Source organism: Cryptomeria japonica, chromosome 10, assembly GCF_030272615.1.
Source record: "Cryptomeria japonica chromosome 10, Sugi_1.0, whole genome shotgun sequence".
In the NCBI taxonomy this organism is placed as follows: Eukaryota; Viridiplantae; Streptophyta; class Pinopsida; order Cupressales; family Cupressaceae; genus Cryptomeria; species Cryptomeria japonica.
The window spans coordinates 166,958,097-166,976,652 of record NC_081414.1 but is presented as its reverse complement, the minus strand read 5'-3'; positions in this window follow the sequence as shown (position 1 = coordinate 166,976,652).

Here is an 18,556-nt window from a genome sequence, read left to right as displayed (position 1 = left end):
ATAAATTATATGCACTCGAGCTTTACCAAAAAAAATGAAAAAATGAATTTTTCCTTGCTAGGTCTTTTCTTCTAAAAAAAAACTAATTATTAGGCCATACAATTCAACCTGTCTTTTCACTTACCCAGTGGCACCCTATTGATTTCCCCTAGTCTTGTGTTGGATGCAAATTCAGTGGTGGAACTCTCTAGGAATCCTATTTTAAAACCTAACAACACTATTGCTTCTTTGTCTGAAGCCAAGCTTGTTCCAACCCATTTTAACCCTATTAGAGAGTTGAAGCTAGAAATTTCCCAAACCCCTCCTACAAAAAATGAGGAACTGGTGGATTCAGATGTGAAGGAGGTTTCAAAGGAATCTAAGTCCTCTTTAGTCTTTGAGTCTAATTGGTCCCTTGTTGTCTTTGAGGATAATTCCCCTTTTCCTCTTGCACAGGAAGTTTCTACCCCCAATCCCAACTCGCCTACTCTAGAAGTAAAATTATCAAAATTAGAAGAGGATATTAGCAATCAGAATATTTCCATTAAGTGACTCTTGTCACAATTTGATGTGGTGATAAGAATAATTAATAGGCTTAAGGCAGTGCCAGGAGCAAGGTCTAGGATTGATAAATGGGTGATGGAGGAAAATGATGAAAATGTTTGGAAGGATAATAGTAATAAAGTTATCAAATTACAAATATGGGACAAGTTTGAGGTGGTGTTGAATAATATTAATGAGAAGATGTCTCTGAGAGGTATAGGAAATGTTGTAGTGAAGTTCAAGGAGAGTCAGGAGGTGTAGGAAGACCAATAGCCTAGAGCACACTGCTCATCACAAAAGGATCCTCATTGACTACATATAAATCCAGACTACAATAAGGAGAAGTGTTGAACTGCAAAAGGTAGCATCTCCTACGCCTGAGTACAGTTCCAGCTAAGCTCAATACTGGAGGACTAAATCCTCTTACACAAACCCAATTCGATCTCCAATGATCAACCAACTACTCTTACTGGATGATATTACATAATTCACAGATTACATTCCTTGACCATGACCTCTTACATTAACCGTGATGATCTACAATGAGATCTTACATCTATTTATACAAAACCTCGACCATAAACAATCAGGTCACCCACCAAACAATAAACCGATTAAATAATTACAAACCATGTTGGCCTTTAGACCAAACAAGTAATAACAATGCATAAGACATCCCAAAAATACAATAATAGGTCCTATCCATACATTACATTAATACCAGTCCATAACCTAGACCAACTGGGACCAAGTATAGGTCCACACACTTCAACAATGATCTCCAAACATCAAGTCTCGAACATGATCACCAACAAAATCCTGAAACTCCATCAGAAGTTGCATGAACACCACTTATGCAATTCATCAAAGATCTCCGCCAAAAGCTCTGTCACTAAAAACCTTGTCAGAACTAGAAATCGATCTTCTAAGCAGGTAGCATATCATCCAATCACCATACCAAAATGAGCTGATCAAGTATGAGTATAAGCATTATGAGAAAACCATTTCCATCACCAAATTATACCAGAGACTACCGGATCATGCCGAATCTAAGTTAACCGGAAACCACTCATCCTACCGAGACCAGAAGGGTGCTGGTAATACAATAGATAATGTTGACATCAATGAAAAAACACCAATGCAACACATAATAAATTCCACCAAATGGCCAACAGTTATTTCCATGATAGAAGCTTCTATCTTTGCTACAAGTTTCTCCACTTGTATTTCTGTATCCTTAAATATTATCCTATTCCTCTCCTTCCAAATTTCCCAAATGACTATGGTTGGACTACAGATCAATAAGTTGTAGAACACATTATTTCTTTTGATGATCATCCATCCTTTGAACCACTTCATCAGGGAGGGGATAAGAGCACTTGACCATCCTAGCTGGGCCATCAGCCAATACCAGCATTTATCTGAGTAATTGCAGGCTGTAAAGATATGGTCATATGTTTCCTCATTTTTCTTGCATAGGAGAAAGTTTGAAGGCCCTTTGTAACCTCTAAGTTTAAATTATTCTACAGTGAGAACCCTTCATTGGTTTGCAGCCCAGGCAAAGAGACCAAGTTTGGGAGACAAAATTTGTCCCAGCATAGTATAGTCAGGATGTAATCCTTGTAGAGCTTTTCCTCATCTTATATGGTTTTGAAGCCATCTCTACATTTGTATTTCTTGTCCTTAGATTTAGACTATATCAGTTCATCTAACCCATGTCTGAAGATTATCTTTCTAGGACTGAGTATTTAATGTAGTTCTTAAAATTTTCTATCCATCATGAAAGGATGCATGTCTTTCCATTTCCACCCAATCGCTAAGTTTGGTTCCATTGTTATATATTCCCTTACACAATTACCCCATAGGATTTTCAATTGTTCCTTTATACCAGTAGTGTCCATAAGCTTGTCTATCGGAGGATGTCACCCTAGTAGTTTTCCCAGAACAAAGAAGATTTGTCATCGTGAATGTCCCAAGATAGGAAGTTGGATATAAGTGTGTGACATTTCTTTATGAAGTTCCAGATTCTTGAACCCTTGGGTGGATCCATATCCTTGAATACTGCCTCCCTATGATTACTCGTAAGATACTTGTTCCTAAGGATTTTGGCCCACTTGGCTTCTGAGGAGGTGTATAATCTCCATACCAGTTTTACCCCTAAGGCTTTATTTTGCCAAAGAGTTTTCCTAATTCATGTACCCCCAACACATCTCTCTTGGCATATTTTGTTCTCTGCTATCAATTTAAGTTTGGTCCTATCCTCTATGCCATGCCAATAGAAATTTTTGATTTTTTGATTCAACTTATTGTGGGCTCCTTTGGAAAGTGGGATACATGAAAGCAGGTAGATGGGAATTGCCACCAATAATTTCTTAATAAGTGTTAATCTTCATGCCCAGGTTAGCCATAAGCCTTTCCAAGAAGATAACCTTTTCCTAACCTTCTTATTCAAGGGATCCCAAAGTTTATTAGTCCTAATGCCTTTGTCCAAAGGCATCCCTAGATATGTAAATGGTAACTGACCAATTCTGTAACCTAAAAATGATGCAATTCTAGGTTCCTCCTATGCTGTCATGTTAAAAAGGAACATTTTAGATTTTTCACCATTGACCTTTTCCGCAGATGCCAATCCATAATAGTGCAATATTCTCTTTATTTTCGTGGCTTCATTCAACTTACCTTTCCCCATAATCATTGTATCATCAACAAACTGTTGATGAGTGCATGAGTCTACACCTCTTGTGATTTTGATACCCACAAGCCTTCCCGCTCTTTGAGATGCATCAAAGCATATTCCTAGGGCTTCATACATAATAATGAATAAAAATGGGGAGAGTGGGTCTCCCTTCCTTAGGCCCATAGTTGATCCAAATAACCCTTCTGGCTTCCCATTCAATAGGATTGAAAACCTTGGGTTTGAGATGCAAAAATGGATCCAATTTACCCACTATTTGTTATAGCCAATGGCTATCATGCAACTACAGAGGAAATACCAATCCATTTTGTCATATGCATTTTTAATATCTAGTTTTATCATCATGTTTTGTTGGCTTTCGGCCTAAATGGAGTGGATAGCTTCCTGGACTATGACTGTCCCATCCAAAATTGATCTATTGGGAACAAAAACAGTTTGTTCTTCAGAGAAGATGGCTGGCAGTATTTTTTCCATCCTATTGGCCATGACCTTTGATAATAATTTATAAATCATGTTGCACAAAGAAATAGGTCTGAGCTCTTCCCATTTTGAGGGAGTCTCCTTCTTCGGGAGTAAGGCTAGGAAGGTGGTGTTGATTTCTTTCAAGGATTTCCCTGCATTTCAGGTAGATTCCATGGCATCGGTGACCTCATCTCCTAAAATATGCTAACATTTCTGAAATAAAACCTATAGGGAAACCATTCGGCCCAGGGGCCTTGTCCCCATGGAATTCAGATAGAGCAATTTTAACCTCTTCATGGGTGATTTTAGAATTCAACATATGATTGTCGTCATTTGTTATTAGTTTAGGTATGTTTTTAAATAAGGCACTATTGTTAAGGAGGTCCAAGTGCTCCCAGTTGTTGAGAATAATTTTAAAATACGGGGTTGCATCCTCTGTAATTAGATTCTATTCACTAATGGTCTGCCCATCTTCACTTATGATCTGAGTAATTTTATTTCTTTCCCTTTTCAGTTTAACACTATTGTGGAAAAAATTGGTATTTCTATCTCCATCCTCTAGCCAAGATTCTCTAGATTTTTATTTCTAGAATATCTCTTTCTTGGCCAAAATATCCTCATACTCACATAGAAGATTTTTCTCTACCTCATATGTTGTTTGGGTCATCCCATGTTGCATAACATCATTATTCACAAGTTCCAAATCCTTTTAAATTCTTATCTTCTCCTCAAAGATGTTTTTGAATTTATTTTTGTTCCAATCTAGCAGTTTATGTTTAATGTCTTTCAGCTTTGAGACAAGACAATACAATTTGGATCCAACAAAGACAACGTCATTCCACCATTTCTGGATATTAGGGAGAAACTCTTCATGTTTGAACCACATCAGTTTGAACTTGAATGGGCGCCCAAATGTGTTTGCTTCCTCTAATAACTCTAATAACACCGGGTAGTTGTCAGAGCCTGGCCATGGTAATAAAGTGTCTTTTAACTTGAAGTTAAAGTCAAACAGGTCTCCTTTGAAAAAACAATTGTCTAGAGTTTCAGCAATGTTACAAAATCCTTTTCTTCTATTATTCTATGTATGCAAGCAAAAATTAGTCTTGATTTCCAAGAGATTGTCTTCACTTATCCAATTAGCAAAGTCTCTTTATGGCTTTTTAATGGACCTTATCCCCACACTTTTGTTTTTTGTGTGTAGAATGTTGTTAAAATCACCTTCTATGATGATGTGATTATCATCCTAATTTCTTAGGAAGTGCTCTATTTCTTGCCAAACTACCCTTTTCTTATCTGTTAGGATTGGGCCATAGACATTCGGGATGATAAATTCAAGGTTTAGGTTGAGAGATCTTACTTTGCCAGCCAACTAATTATGCATTCTGGTGCAATGTGCAAAAGTGATTGAATTCCTTTTCCACATTATTGTCATCCCACTTGAAGCCCCTATAGAGTCCACCATCACCGTCTGGCATTGAGTGAATTTTCTACTGAAATTGGTCATATCAACCTTTCCGAATTTTTTTTCTTGTAGCATTACTATGTGCATAGCAGATTTCATTATACTGTGCTTAATAAGGCGTTGTTTGTTAGGGCCCCCTAGGCCCTTAACATTCCATGTTAGTATGTTTATTCCATTACAGAGAGAGGGAGGGACTTTCTCCAACCCATCAAAGTTGTGATTTTGGTCTACCCCTCCACATCCTCATCCATTTTCATCTTTTTCTAAAAAAGACTTCTGACCTCTTTTGTTGGCAATGGATTTGCCACAGTCTGGAATCAATTTATCACTTACCACCTAGAGGATGCCTTTGTTATACATATTATTTTAGTTATTGTTCATTACCAAATTATTTTCTCCTTCCTACATACTAATAATTCTTTTGATTATGAATTATCTCTCTTCTTCTTCATTCAACCCTTTCACAGCAAGAGAAGAGTTCTTCAGATTGGGAGAGACTAAGGTGTTCTCCTCAGCTGACGCTCGGGTTGAGTTATTTCCCAATGTCTGGGCTCTGGTAGGAGTCTTCTCATACTCTAAATTTAGATTAGTATTATTGTCTTCCACATCTCCCAAAGCATCATTGTATTCCTCGTCTACAAATTCTTTTCCTAGTTTACCCATTAAGTTATCGATGACATTGCTTAATTCCCTCTGAATCTGATCCTCATTCCTACAATTATTAATTTGTTCTGTCTTATTTGGACTATTTTTGGTTCGTGGATCTGAGGGAGGAGGGGAGGTTGCATGATTATTTTCCTCTTGAGGGTTAGTATAAATGATGAAGTTGCCAATATCGTTGTTAAATTGGATGTTAACTCTGTTGCAAAACTCTATAAGCTTGTCCAATTTTAGGGCTTGAGGTTTTTGTGTGCTAGGGTCGATCCTTTTGCAAAAAGATAATTTCTCAAAGATCAAGCCAAGATACCATACTAGAGATAAGACATAATTGTCATCTACTGTATCTAGGGATATTTTTTAAAAAATTCTTCATGATATTATCTACTTCTATTAAAATTTTGATATTAGATTTTTTTAACCAATTCGCTTCTACTGCTATGAAATTGCCTAATTTATCCTTAATTCTATGAGGATTCTGGCATGCATTAACTCAACAGGAACATTGCTAATTTCAATCCATTTAGAAGATGTTTTCAATAAAAACTTATTAGCATCAAACTTAGAATGCTAGTAGATGAATTTAAAATTTACTCCATTGTAGAAAACAAATTCCTCAAACAATAGCTTTGTTTTCAGAGATTTCTTATGGCATTCAATATACAAAAAAATATTAGCTAGGGTAGTGATACTTAGGATATAATGATTCCTTCTTTCCTTGGGGGAAAAATTCATAAAATTATAAGAACTCCTAATCACTAGAGAAGGTTCAATGACTCTAAAGTTGTGGCATTCATGTTGCAGGGCCACTCCTTCAACTCCGGTAGGTTTTATAAAACCCTCTGCATGATTATAGCGTGGCTATGAATTGTGTAGGGGCCTTTGAAGGGATTGACACCGGTCTGATGTAGCAGCCCTAGTTCCCAAGGGAAGGTGATTTCCCTTTGTAGTGCAGTCTAGGATCCTGGATGTAATGGGGATCACCCAAACTTTAGAAAAATCCATCAAAATCATCACTTCCCTTCTTTCATCTTTAGCCGCTCACCTGATTTTCACCATATGCCATGGTTGGTTCTGCAGAGGGGGAGCCCTACCAGTTGTTGAGAGAAACCCTATACCATGCTTGTTAAAACCTCTGTGGTTATGTTGTTCATCGAAATGCAGAGCCATTTTTTCCAATTCCTAGATGATAGCTATCAAATCTTATTAATAAGAAAGAGATATTGATTTTCAAGGTTCCCTTTGTCTTTTATATCAAATGGGGAGAGAGATATAGATTAGGAGAAATATGGGGAGACAGATCAATTATATGTGCGCTTTGTTGTTGGTATCAATGAAAACAGGGGATAATGTTGGAAACTTGAGTTGTTGTTCTATACATTATCATTGATGTCACTATGTGTTATAGATAATCATGAAATAATCATTTTCATCTTATTGAGTAGTCTTATGAAGATGTTGATGAGTTTCTTGAAGGATGGTGTAGTGGAAGTTTTAATATACAGGAAAGTGTTTTTAATATCTAAGTGGAAGAATTTTTTACCATCCTTCTAGTATTTAAATATTATATTTTATAGCTTTGGATATAATGTTTATGTTTTGTGTATATTGCACTATTAGGTTTGTAGGTACCTTGTTGATCAGATGGTGGAGTTGATTGTTGTTGTTTCTAATAATGAGGTTGTCCATTAGAATTGGTCTAGAAATAGCTACCTATGGTTGTTGGATATGTGTATTCAAGTGTTGTAGTTTGGAGGACATGTTTATGTGATCTGTATAATGTTCTAGTTCAATTTTCAAGTGATGATATGATTGGCAAGTGGAGTTATTGTGTTCCAAGTTTAGTGCTATGAGTTGGCTTAGTTTTCGGTTGACTGTAGTGGTTTATCCTACTTGGATTATATTATTTTTGTCCAAATTATATTTGGAGAATGAGTATGATTAGTATTTGGAGTCACCATAGTGTGTATAGATCCACATTACGTAATTTGTATTGGGGGTTTATTTTGGGTGGACTAGTTAATGCGCTTTAAAGTTTATCTACACGTCTCATTTGTTGTTGACCTTGGAGGATGTACTAACATGTGTGGTCTATTGGAATAGTTTGGAAATTATATCTTTGATGTTTTTAGGTCCTCTCTATCTCCTCGAATGCAATAAAATGATTCTTTTAGGTTCAGGTGGCTCAATTTATGTACTATTGTTTATTTTGTCTCTGGTCAACCTAGATAAGGGTTATAATGATTAATCTTGTATATAGATAAGTTTAAATGTGTGAGTGCTGGTATGGAATGTGTGTGAATTGAAAAAATTGGATGTGAATGATTCGGAAGGAGTGATGTTGGAGATGTGCAAAAGTTAGTTATGAAGAACTTTTATGATGATATCTTTAGTGTGATAGTATTCTGAGATAGTAATTGAATTCAGATGTGTTTGCCATGATATCAGTCACTTGAAACTATGGTTAAAGGATACTTTCATGATAAAAGGATATCTCTCTTTTCAATTCAATTATTTCTTTCTCATCAGGAAGATGGTGAGTTTGTTGGTAACTTTTTGTATCTTTCCTTGATATAGTGTGTTTTAGTTCTACAAGTCATTTTTATCTTGCCCTAAGTCTTTGCACCTTAGTTCTGCAAGTCCTCTTAGGAGCAATGTGTTTCAAAAGCAACATTGTAATAAATTATATTCATATTTTGTGTTATTATCCCCATGGTTCTTCTCTACTTGGGTTTTGCACATAAATCATGTCTTCAGGTGTTTGTTGTGCTTGGTGCTTTCATGATTTATTATCGTTGTGGTTATATGGTTGATGTTTAGTTTGAGGATCAAAAATTAATTATTTTTAAGGTCCAAAATGGTTCACCCCTCTTACAGACTTGTGGTGTCTTCAACAACCCTATTTTGAGAAAAAAAATATTTATTAAAGGATAATATAAAAATGGATTGAAAATCTCTCTTTTACATCTTTCAAGGATTGCATGAGAGTAGTTTATCCAAGATTATATCAACAAAAATATAAAATCATGCATAGGATACTCTTCAAAAGGCACCAAGGAATGGATAAGGTGAAGATAGCCAAATTTCAAATACCATGAAGTAATTTTGAGACTATATACATGAAAGAATTAGATAACATCAATCCAACGTTTAATCAAGTTCCTAGACTGGTAAGTCAAATTAAATGACATGATGAAACACTAGAGGGTAGGAGAGTGCTTGAAAATATTTTCATTAGTTTGCCTACAAGATTTTAATCAATTGTGGAGGCTATAGAAGAGACAAATAATCTCTCACAATTTCTAGTTGATGAGCTACATGTATCTCTAATTTATCATGAGCATAGACCAAGAAGGTTATCAAATTCAAGTTTGGAGCATGCCTTTAAGACACAAGTCTCAATAAAACATGGTAGAGGTAGGAGAAGATAAATTTTTAGAGGTAGATGAATAAATTTATATAGATGTGGAAAATTCACCACATCAAACTTGTGGACAATTAGGTGGAAGAGTTAGTCATCAAATCTCAACTCAAAATCAATCTCAAGTCCAAAGATATGGTAATTCTTAAGTTCAATGATATTATTGCAAGAAATATGGGCATTACTTTAATGAATATAGAAATAACTATTACGATTCTAGGCAACAAAATGCCAATTTAAGGAAAGAAAATTGAAACTACAGACTAATGTTGGAAAAGAGAAATAAAAAGAGATAATATTACTAAGTTTGATTACCATTAACTAAACCTTTATTAACTATTTCAAAGATTTATACATACTTATGCCTTGTTTTTCTTTTCATCATGAAAAAAATACAAAAATACGAGAATTATCTTGTGAACAATAATTTAAAATATTAAAATTTTATTGCTCAATAATAATTAGAAATTAAAACCAGTTTGTCTGAGGGAAATTCTGATGGGGATTTCGAATGGGAAGAGGAAATTTATCCTCCCCCTAAAAAGACTCCTAAAAAATCCCCTTTGAGCAGGCCTTTGCATAAACCAGAATCATCTGTGAAAACCCTCTCTATGGCTAAAAAGAAATTAAACTCCCGTTCTAAGAAAAAGTTGGTGTCTTTCTTAGAGGATTCGTTGGGTAATACTTTTGACACTTCTTGTTCCCTTGAAGATTGCCTTTCATTCCACCCTTCTTCTCATAGAGAGAATAGGTCAAGATTTCGAAAAGATCTTAAACCAGATAAGCACTACTTTAATTTGGATATGGAATCTCCAGATGATGTGTTGGCGATTGCTAGGAATAGTGCAGTGGACCTTTTTAAGGTGTTCAAATGGGCCTTTCATGAAATCAAAGACCTTAACATAAAGAATAGGGCAACTCCTAGTAAACTAGAGGAGTTGGTAGATAAAGTGCAACCCCAGAAGACGATAGGGGCAACTTGGACAGAGGAAGAAAAGATATCTATGGCGGAGTGTCTACAAAGAATAGTGGAACTTAATGATAAGGTGAAAACAAAATGAGAAGAAAACCTTGCAGCTTGAGTGGGAAATTTGCAAAATCAGGGTTTCGTTGCAATAATGAAACAAAGTCACAAGATAATAAAAAATTCTATGGTGGCCATGAACATGATGGTGGACAAATTGGAAAAATTACAGCATGACACCCTATTAGTAGACCTTGATGCGGATAGAGAAAAATACCATAAAGAGGAATCTTGCCCATCCAAGGAAACTAGAGCCAATCTAAAAAAGAAAGGCAAAATCCTCTAATCAGGAGCTTCAAGATCTGAAAATATCAGCCCAAGAGATGAACAATCTGGAGATTGAGATAACTGAGACTATTAAGTCCTTAGGTTAATGATTTTATGGTTCTAGTTTTAGTTGTCTCTTTGTCTGGTCTGCTGTCTTTTTGTCTATTTGACATCATTTCTATGTTGGTGATCTTAGACTGTTTATTTTAATTTTCATTTGTAACTTGGCGCTTTTGGGTTCCTTTAAAACCCTCTTTTTCTCTAGTCAAAATATAATTAGAAATTAAAAATTGATGCAAAACGATTAATAAAAAATGTAAGAATAATTTATAGTTTGTGTAGGGGAGGTAACAAGCATGAATACAATTAAGGAAATGGCTCTGCCATGCGTGAACCTTCTTCCATGAGGATATGTTGTAAAATATCTGCAAAAATCCTAGCGATCTCATGGGGCATCCGAGGGGGAGGTAGCTCATGTAAACTCGGTGGGATCTGCAAATCATTTTGATACTCTTTCCCATCCGCCTCCCTGTGCGAGAGGAGCTAATTGCATCCCCGTCGTCCTACGGAACGTTAATTAGCATAATTCTGGTTTAAATCCGGCTAGGGATCCAAGGTTTCCCTCATCCAGCTCGGCAATCCAAAATCCGCGAATAAAACTTTTTTTGGCTCTACATCTGCCGCTAGAGCCACTGGATGGTCGTGGGGACAAGTGACCCATGATCCCACATTCAAGTTAAATATTGGAAGGCCTACAATAGGGGCTAGTTGGCGGTCATCATGAAAGCGCAGCGGGAAATCCTTGTCCTCTGGCCCTAAGGGTTTGGCGAACAAAACATGTTTGTGGATCCTTCCCATAACAAATTCTACCCCTCGCTTTGCCATAGGTGCAAATTGTGTGAAATTAGGCTCTGGCCTGAGGGTTTCTTCCTCTAAACCTCTGCATTTCCCACCTTCGGCTCCTTCCCCACCCCCTGACTTCATGCAGTCAAAGCCCACAATTCGAGCCTGTTGCCCCAAGGAAGAATTAATACCGTTGAACTCCCCTCCAGTCCACCAAGTTCAGAATTCGGTCCCAATCAAGTTGCAAACCATCATATGCTTATAATTAGCAATCACTGCACAAATGGCTCATGGAACAAATGTAGAAACAAAAGCCTCTTTGGAAAATTGTGTGGCTTTGGAGCAGCTATTGAATGCATCATTCAGTGGTTGAAAGACTCCTTTGGCTGCGAGGTAAGTATCACTTCCTTGAAAGAGGATTTTCTTTTTATTTGTTACATCTCTGTTGAACTTAAAAATTAATTATTACATGGTAAGCCTAGATTTTTTAAGGGCTACTATTTCAAAATTTTCGAGTGGAAATCTAATTTTTCCCCAAAAGATTTTAAGAATGAAGCCATGCCTAGGTTGATAATCTTGCCAAACCTTCCAGTGGAGTTAATCCACGACCACAATCTCGAAACAATTGGGGATCTTTTGGGGGGTTTTGAGGGTATGGAGGAAAACTATTTAGATTCATCAAATATAAAGATCTTGGTTAATTTGAAACTTAGTGTACAAACATTGAAATCCATCAAGTTAGTTACAAATCATTGAATATATACAATTAATCCTGAAATCTTCAGAGGTAAAGTAGAGGCACGAGAAGTTAATTTTCTGCACCTTGAAATTCAGGACACCCCAATTGTGGATGGAGGAAGCTTTCCCCCTCAGATAGGTAAAATTACTATTAATTTCAAGCCCAATGCTGGGGGATTCATCATAGATGATATCTCAGGGAAAAAGGCCTCCCCTGATAATATTTTGGATGCTAATAATGATCTCCCCAACCGAGATATTGAGGAAGATAAAATTATTGAATATGCCTTGCCACCCCTTAACCCTATAGAGCTTTCTTTTCCAACCCAAGCTCCCCCCCCACCATTAACCCCCCATCTCTTCCTTCTCCCCATTTGTCATCTCCCTCTCCTATTGAACCTATGTGATCCCCCATCCAGTCTTTGCCCAATTTTCTCAAGAGAATCTCCCAATCCAGCCAATCGGAGAAAGATTTTCCCAAATGCACCACCCCACTTCCTCCCCCCATCAATTTAATGGATTATCCTATTATCCCAAACTCAGATACTACGCAGACTAATGCTCCCCCCAAGGATACTAGTACTGCTTGGGAGACTCCAAATAAATCCACAATTAACTTGGGACATCACAATATTTTGAAGAACTCCACTACTCATTCCCTTAAGTCGGTTCTCCCTAGACTTCGAAGGAAAAGTGTTATCCTAAAAGAGAATTTGCCATCTGGGGCCTCTGTGGAATCTTCCCCCTCCAGGCCTGCCTTGGGAGATTCCAATTTTGAAACTGAGCAAATGCTTAAAGATAGGATAGAAATGGAAAATAAAATAATTCTGGAATACATTGGCAATGAGGTGATTAATTACCTATTGGAAAATTTTGATAGATAAAATTGTAGATGAAGAAGAACTTTCCCTGCAAAAATGATTAACACTACCTAAACTTCTTGAATTCAACTCTGTGGAGGTGGAGGAGATCGAGGAGATGATGGTTGATTTGGATAGGGATGATTTTCATCTCCAGGATGAGACCCTAGGTATAGCTGAAACTATGGTTGGTCTGAGTTCCCCTAATTGTGCTAAAACCTAGAAGAAAAAGGGAAGGAAATCCCTATCAAAATTAAGAATTAAAGCCAATGAAGAAGATGGCCAAACTAAGCTAACTTCCGTGTTCAATGGTGGGAAGGGGAAGCTCAAACTAAGCTAACTAAGCATGTGCGTTAATTTTTTGGGTAGTCTTGCGATTTGGCTTCAGGCTATGGATAATTTATTTAACCGTGGAATCTTTGTAGATAAGACTATGAAAATTAATAGTTCTGGTTACGAATGCCTTAATTTGTTGATCGATATAAGGCTAACAGTCTGCAGAAGAAAGATTGTGATTTGTTTTGGAAAAATTGGTTTTGTAAGATCTTGGTCTCCTGTGGGAAGTAATCAAATCCGACTTAACTCAGAACTCTTTTCACTGCTCTACTAGCTCCCACTTATATCAGGATATGGAAATGACTTCTCAGTGAAACTATAAACACCATAGTCTAAACAAGATTGATGTAATTGAAAGGAAATATCAAGTGTATAGCTTTGTAACAACAACATGCCACTTAAAATAATTTATCACCATAATTCCAGGAATTTTATTCCTTGGGCAAAACTAGAGGTTTTCTTTGCCCGATTCTTTCCTACCAGTGCCCACATTGAATCGGGTTGTAATTTTCTTGTAAATTAGTAAAATTATTCGACCAATGGCCCATTATCGATAAAAAAAAATAACAAGCATGAATACAAAACACATAAGTCTGAATGTATAGAGAAGTTTTGAGGAAGCCACAACATTAATTTATTATTCAAACTTCTCAATTATGAAACACAATAAATGGAAGCCACACTATATAGAATTAATTTTATCTTCAATTCTAGTTATTTTAAAGAACTATATCTTCTTAAAATCTCATTTTGGTGATATGTCCACACAAAAAAATATTTTTATTTTTTTTAATTCTTCATTTCTCTATGTATAGGAATGTGACAACATAAAAAATGGACTAATTACTACTTTAAAATCAAATAACTGGGTAAATTATAACTACTAGTGCTTAGAAAAAGTGGAATGAAATGCTAAAAATACATTTAATATTATAGAAGTAATAGATATAGCCACAAATACATATAAAACTATTCTTGGATGTGTCACATGATTCATGGCCACTTACTTGTTTGTTAGCTACCACCGTCTTACTCTTAGGCACAACTCATTCTAATTTTCCTTATGTTCCTGTTATGCCTGCTCCTCTTTAATTTGATATAGATTTACGTTATGGTAAGTCTTTCAAGCTGTTCTCTCTCCTCTTTCCATTTTGATCCGAATTAGAAACTAATCCATCTTAGACAGTTTTATATTGGAGGAAGAGTGGTCCTCTTAAGTTTATTTCTCATTCACCCTCAAATTCTTTGATTATGAATGATTCTAGTTCTATATTTGGTGAAGCTTATTATATTCTATGGTGGTAATTTGTTGTCATAACTTTCCTCTGCTCTTGCCTAGTTGCCATTTCTAAGCCCTTCATAAAAAAATTTGGTTCCTTTCAAAAACACACTTACTAATAAACATAAAACTGTTTTTATGAGCACAAATTCATGGGTAAACTTTACGTCATTGTTAAGAACTTAATTGCACAAGGATATTTCAAACCTATCTTGGACAATATGTTTACATTCATGTATGGTTTTTTCAGATGTTTTCATAGAACACCCAATGATTTTTATGGGAGATATTCTAGCATGTCATCATTCTTAGATATGATTTAATTATTTTTGTAGTAATTTATTAGATTCTAGTGTTTCCTAAATGATGGATGATAAAGATGAAATCTCTAGTACATATGAGTAAATATATTTGAAGTTATAGTTTCCAATGATGCATGATTTGTGAAAAGTTGTATTAAGTTTTAATGTTTGTAAAATCATTTGTACAATTTCCCTTAGTCTCCTATGACATTCTTTCCTTTGAATAACAACTCTCCTTGATGATGACAATCAAATTACTGAATCCCTTGTCTTTCAGATGCTTCTATAGAATTTAGTGAGGATAATTGATAAGCTATATTTGAAAAGATCTATCAAATATCCAAATGGTAGGGGTCAGTAATGTACTTGCTTCCATGGAGGCATCTAGGAATTAATCTAATATTTTGACTTTAGATATATTAATTAATCTTTTCCTTTAAGTTATAGCTATATATATAATTTTTCATTTGATACATAGATATTATTTTAAATTAACTATATCTCCAAACATAACCCTCCAACCCTTTGGAACACCTATATTTAATCTTAACACTAACTTGAATCTTATTTAAATATCTAACATTAATTCCAACCCAAACCTTGATTGTAATTTTTGTATAAAAAAACTCTAACTCTAATTAAAAATGTGATACTAATTATAGCCCTTATCATATCTTTTACCCTTACACAAACTCTAACCCTAACCATAATCCTAACCTTAATTTTATTAAATTATATAAAATACTATATCGTCACCTGTATAGCCTGGAAACACACTCCATTCCATAGACATCAAGTCAAGTGTCAAGACATTCTTGATGCCTTTTATCGTAAGCCAAATTTTATCTGATGAAGAAACAACCATAAAATCTATTCCATGGGATGACATGATCGTGTCTTCTAACAACTCATGGGGAGTAATAGAAAGAAGCGACAAACTCTCATTATTCTCCGACACCCATATCCCCACCAAAGAGTACTTGATGAAAGGGATACCACCCCATATGGACCCTCCATCCTTGACCTCCTTCACTAGCCTCCCCACCAAAAGCTGTGTCTGATTACATGACACTAAGCAAGGAATTGTTATCAGAGTCATGATTAACATTTTTTGGAGGCAAGACACTTGTTTTTGAATGAATGAAAAATAAATTAAAATTTACATGCAAAGTTTTGCATTTACATTCCATTTATCTCGATCAAACTTCTTGAGATGAGGATAAACTTCAAGGTCTAAATGTACATTTCTTAGCCAAACTTGTACCTTCCAATTTCTCTTGTCCATCCCCTATTTGGATGCAATGTATACCGAGCAGTTTGAGACCAAAACTGTCTTAAGAAAATTTGGTATTATGGAATGCCATGATTACAAGGAATGGCCGAGTTAGTGAATATTCTGAAAATGAATCCATTTATAAGGGTTTTTAAACTTTCAAGCATATGCATTAAGTAGACCTATAAAGCCAATTTTCAAAATGCTTGCATGTGTATTGTAATGCCCCGCCAGGAAACCCTGAAGGGATTAAGCTAAAACACAAGAATAGAGTATAATAATAATTTCTTTATTTTAAAGTTAAACACAACATAATGATACAACGAGATATCGAAGTTCAGATTACACAATGGAAGACATCAACAAACACCTAAAGGGTTTCCCAACATAATTACTTAATTCAACTTTTAACTTAACTGACACTAATTAATCCAATAAGTTGATTATCTTAATAACGAGATAATTATTAAACAAGGATAACTTCTTTCAGTAAGATATAAATATAGATCACATGATAAGATTCACCCAATAAGTTTTAACTATACCTTTCATTAAAAAATTTCATTAAAATTTAAGTCTTGAATCTAATTTCATAACACGCGTTAATTTCATCAAAAATGAATGAGTTATTTCCATGCATACTTAATTTCATTAACAATAATTGAATGTATTCCATTATTCTAAGCTACAATCTTTGATGATCCAATTTACTGCATTTAATTAGAACGGCTGCATAGATGCATTTATGATTGATTTCATCTAATCTGCTTTATACATTCTAACATAATGCCATTCATAAATGCTAAAACTGAAAAAGGAAACATAAGAGCATAAGCATCACATAACACCAAATTGATATCAGAGTTCACCCCTAAAGGGCTACATCTCTGGTTCTACTCAACTGCAAGACCCCTCTAATCATTAAATAAGTTAAGAATACATAAGGTTCACATCATTTACAATCCTGCCATCAAGGTGGACATAACCAATATACAAATGACCACATCGGTCAATAAATACATAAATGATCCTTGAATAGGAAAGGATCCATTTGAACATAATAGAAGAAAATACAAAGGTCCATTGGAGCATCCCTAAAACTAAGTGATCACAACCCAAGGTATAGCATGATATTAGGTTCTCACAAGGGCATAAGAAACAAGATGACTCAACAAAAGTGCTCCTATCAAGACAACACAACAACACACTAGGGAACATAGGGGACAAATGTCATCACACAACCTGGTATGGTTACCAAGGCAGGTCCTCATTGTTGGCAATATAACAAGGATATTGAGAAGGTTGTTGATGATTATGGACATAACTGATTAAAGATATTTTACTATCTTGATATTATTATTTTGTCATTGATGTCAAGAAGATAGACCAAAATAGTTCTATGTCTAGATTGTGTTGAACAAATAAGAATCTGCTTTAGCATTTTAGATGTAAAGTTACAGATAGATTGTATTACTGTTAGCTTGTGAAAGTAACAGGAAATCTCTTAACCGAGTGGACTTAACAGTCTTATAAGTAAATCCTCTAACAAGGTGACATTCTAAATGAGTGTTTGAAATCCTTTGACAAGGTCACTTCTAACAAAGTGAAGATCCTAACAGATCTGAGGGAAATCCCTTAACCGGGTCACATCTAGCAATGTGTTTTGTAATCTTTAACAAGATTGGCTTTTAACCGAGCATACTTTAGAAGAGTATATTTATTAGTGGGTCCAAAATCCCATAGTGGTTTTTCCCTATTTGGGTTTCCACGTTAAGTCTGGTGTTATGAGGTTTACATTGTTCATATGCTTTTGAGTTTGCGTGTTTGATAGTTTTTATTCTATGACTGATATATGTTACCGAGGTTGAATCTAATGTTTTCATTAATGATTAAGTTTGTATGATTTACTTGCCCCCCCCCTCTCTTCTTGTTGGCTATCAGATCTATACTTGTATTAAGTATTAGAACTATCAATTGGTATCAGAGCTTTGGATTCTGAAAGGAAATTTTAAAGGAACTTGAGTTAAAGATCCAAAGATGTATAAGAGGGATGCACCTAAGCTGAATAAGTCAAGTTTCTCTACATGGCAAAAAAGGATGAAGCTACATCTATCAGGAGTTGGAGAATATGCTATATACTATCTGGAGAATGATTTTGTTGCACCGAGCACCTATCCATTGACTATGGAAGAGATAAAGGCAAAGCAAGAACACATTCAAGCAATGATTGAAATAACATCTGCATTGACCGATTCTGAGTTTAATGATCTAGAAGGCTACAATGATGTGAAGGCTATGTGGACTAAGCTCATATATGTATATGGAGGAGATGAACATGTTCAAAGAGCAAAAGTTGATAGTCTAAGAGGACAACTTGAATCTATGAGGATGATTGAAGGTGAGAACATAACCCAG